The sequence below is a fragment of the Pinus tabuliformis genome, chromosome 5_2 (genome assembly GCF_031772625.1).
Source record: "Pinus tabuliformis cultivar Carrire ecotype Pingquan chromosome 5_2, CPIR1, whole genome shotgun sequence".
Lineage (NCBI taxonomy): Eukaryota > Viridiplantae > Streptophyta > Pinopsida > Pinales > Pinaceae > Pinus > Pinus tabuliformis.
Window position 1 is genome coordinate 448,512,019 of NC_142306.1, and position 4,069 is coordinate 448,516,087.

Consider the following 4,069-nt stretch of genomic DNA (forward strand, 5'->3'; position numbering starts at 1 on the left):
GAGATTATAACATTCCATTACATTGCGTATCTGCGCAACCCAATCAGGTTGCCAGATAACTGGAACTTCGTTCTCAAAAATATTCTTCTTAACTATATTCAGAGCTGCATCTATATGTGGACATTCATCTTCAAATCTAAATGTCATTATAAATCCATCAACCATCTCTGTCCAGCTAGCAGTACCATGTCGAATCTCGGTTTCGAGATACCAATTCTGAGGAATTGTCTTTAGGGTATGGATAAAGCCATGCACCCATTCTTCTCTTGGAATTTATCCCCAAGCTGCCATACAAAGCTTTATGTGGTCTCTAGGATCATTATGGCCATCATACTTGTCTACGAGCTTTGTTTCTGCTTGACCAAATCTTACCCACATCAGCCTTCTATATTTTTGCCAATCTCCTATATTCTTCTTATGAGTACCCCACCATCTAGCAGGAGTAACCCTCAGTGCTTGATCCAGAGCTAACAATCTTTGACATTCAAGTGCCTAACTTTCATAATCTATAAAGAAAGTATTTACATCACCCAAACCATCATACAAAGGTAAATCACGTACCTCGACTGTCATACAACGCACTACTTTAGTGATCCTTGTACATCGCCTTCTAGACACTTCATGCAACCTGTTCTGCCAGTTTTCCAATTCCTCTTCTGAATCTGAAGTGCAGGAACTATCTTGTTCCCAAATTAGTTTTCCATCTATAGTAGGGTTAATCCATTCTTCTTCTTTTGTTGTTATCTGATAAATGTTGTCGATGTCATCCACGTTGTATTCTTCTCTGACAGGTTCAGTATATCTCGCTCCCTCCGATGGATCTAATGGCACAATAACTCTCATATTATTTCTTTCAAATATCATTTGCCTTTTCTTCAAGTTAATTATGGCCATGTTATCAAATGCCCAATACAATCCAAGCAATGCAGGGTAGGGATTACTGTCATCAACAATCTCAATCACTTCGAAGTCAGTGGTAGTGCGCACTCCATCAATGTCTACTTTGATACCTAACAATCTTCCTAGAGGGACAATCTTTTGTTGATTCTTCATCTTCAGCTGGATAGTTGACCATTGCAGCTTTGACTTACCCATCAATTCCCAAGTTTGCTTCAATAAGACATTGGCATCAGATCTTAGATCCAATATAACTTGATCCATGTCATATTCCCCAATCTGCGTTGTGAGCCTCATTTCCTTTCCAGTCCACTTCTTATGTCTACGTAGATTATTTACTATGCGCATCTCAATGTTTAGTAGCTTTTAAGGAGCAAAAGAGTCTATCAATTCCTACAATCCCTCTACAACCTTATGATTCCTCAACAACTCCATGCAAGTCTGTATAAAAGACTTCAAAATATTCAGATCCATATCTTGTGTCACAGTTATCCTTGTAATTCGACTACACAGTAGAGGTCAAGGCCCCATCATCCATAAAGCTTCGCCTCACCTCCATGAATACTTGCTTTTCCTTTAGGATATCGAATGCATGAGCTTTTTCAGTAGTTTTCCTTACCCATGTCGCTTCAACCTCCTTTTAACCTGGATGCTACAATGAGGCAAGGTATATATAAGACCAAATGCCCCTTATCATAAAAGTGGGAAATTTATGAACTTTAATAGAACACTTGTTATTAAAGAAATTGCAATTTCATCCCCTGCTATTAATTAAAGGTTCATTCATCTCATCCCATTGACTTTATCATTTCCAGTCGCAGCTTCGCTTCTTGTTACAATGTCGATGCCCGGTTGATCCTCCCTTGGCTCAATGGTCATCATTTGGATATTTGTTGCAAGCTACTCGTTTCTTTTCTCCTGCATCTTTGCAATAAGGTCGGGGCATTCTTCTATTACATGATCAAAAGTCTTACAGTAGTCATAGGTTGTCGTAGGGTTTTGATAGTCTCTTGCGAAGTGTCCTGCCTATCCACAGTTATAACAGATAATTTGGCCACATCCTCAACCAGCTCCTCCTCCTCCTCCTCATTCTCACCCTTGAAATCCTCCTCTACTAGTGTGTTGGCTTGACTCCTCATGTGTATGTAACTCAACTTATAGTCTATAAGTATCGGCAATGCGCTCCATCATCAAGTCATAACTACGACAATTCTTCTCATCATGGCCTACTGATCTACAAAAATTACAAAACAATTGCTTCGAGGTATGCACACATTTCTTTAATAGCTAGCAATCTTCAGAGCGATGTTGGCCTCTCGTTCTACAAATCTCGCACCACAAACCTGGGTTTAATATATTAGGTTCTCCACTTGCTATATAGTCTCTTAACACAAGGCATTGATCCTTATAATTACCCTTTGCTTTGCATTTTGTACACCAGACTCCTGATTGGGTCTCTTTACCTTTCTTGAGATCTTGCAATTCCAAAGTCAAATTGGCTAGCTGACTTTGTATCTGTTGTACTCATGCATGAGTATCTCCAATCAGCGAAGCTTCCAGCTTCACCGCAATTTCCAATGCTTCAACTTGAGTCGCAATGATTAGCTTGGCTATGAACCATTCTTTATGCTATTCTAGGGGTATATTAAAGCTTACTTGACCCATCAACACCTTGAATCATTGATCCAACTCCCACACAGATTCAGTCACTGTCTATTTGATTTATTTTAGCTCTGTGATGCACTGTGATTCTGATTTCGGCTTCTTGAATTCTGATACCAATGCTTTCTTAATTTCATCCAATGAAGCAGTCAAGTTAGTCACATAGTATTTCATATACCAGGTTAGCGCTCTTTCTCGCAGTGACGTGACGAGTTGCGCCTTATTTACATCATCACTAGTGATTTGTCTTGTTGTCCATACTGCATCAGCTACAAACCAGAACTGATCAGGATCATCTGATCCCAGTCCTTTAAAAATAGGCAGCTTAATGTCATCAACCATTTTCCTTCTCAAGGGGTTAGGTGGAGGGGGATGGGGTGGGGGTGTAGGGGAATTATGGGGATTGGAATGGGGTGTAAGTGGGGTGCGTGGATGGGGAATCCCAAAGACACCTTGATTCTTCTCAACTCCTAACTTCAAAGCACCTTCAAGATGGGCAGGGGAATGTCATGGGGTTGTAGGGTTGCTTCTTTCTTCTTCACTCTCAGATCCTCCTAACAAGGGGCTATGGTCAGTCTTAATGAAGTTCTTTGGATATGTTTTGTATCGTTTTCGACTTCATGTAGACCCTGGTTGAGGCTTATTTCCTCTTCGCCCAAACATTAATATGATTGCATTTGCAGAATCCCCTTTTCATATAATAACATCTTAATCCAAAGATTAAAAGATCTTAATAACTTACCTCGTGGTCCTTTGAAAAATCTTCGTTCAATTTCGCTATAGCACACGATCACATCTATCACGAATTCAATGATAAATCCTCCCAAAATGCTATTGATCCAGAAATCAACAACCGTTGAGATACTCTTACTGATGTTCTTGAGTCGCTGTATTAATTCAAGATTCCACTCCTTAGGTTCGTCGTTCTTGAAACAAGTCTTATGCTCGATCAACTTAGATACCCACTCGTACAATTCAATTTGGAACGAACCAAAGAAGATTTCGTATTTATCTTCGAAGATATACTTCTGCAACCAATATTTATTTGATAATCATGGGATTGGTTTTTTTTTTTTCTTCGTAAATTCTCTTTATTTTTGTTCAACCCACTCCTAGATTTTTTTCTTCGATGGAAACCAAAACATATCCCTTAAGCAGATCCTTGTCCCAACAACAGAACCAACAAAACCCTCAACCACTGGTCCTTTTGGCAATGACATGCAAGCAGATCGCAGTCTCACCCGAAGTGGTTATGGGAGGCTGCATAACCAGGTTTCTGCAAATAGAGGGATATGCATGTTGCGGCGTCTGTGTTTTTACTTATGTCTTATATCTTCCTACAAATTCATGCACATGAATAACTTCGTGTTGATGATTAATCTTATAGATTGGTACTTAACGCATAAACATAATAGAAAAACAGTATAACATGTATTCTTTCACATAATTAAGTAAAAAACATGCATAACGATATCAATAACAACAGAGACTGAACACATAAATATGCACA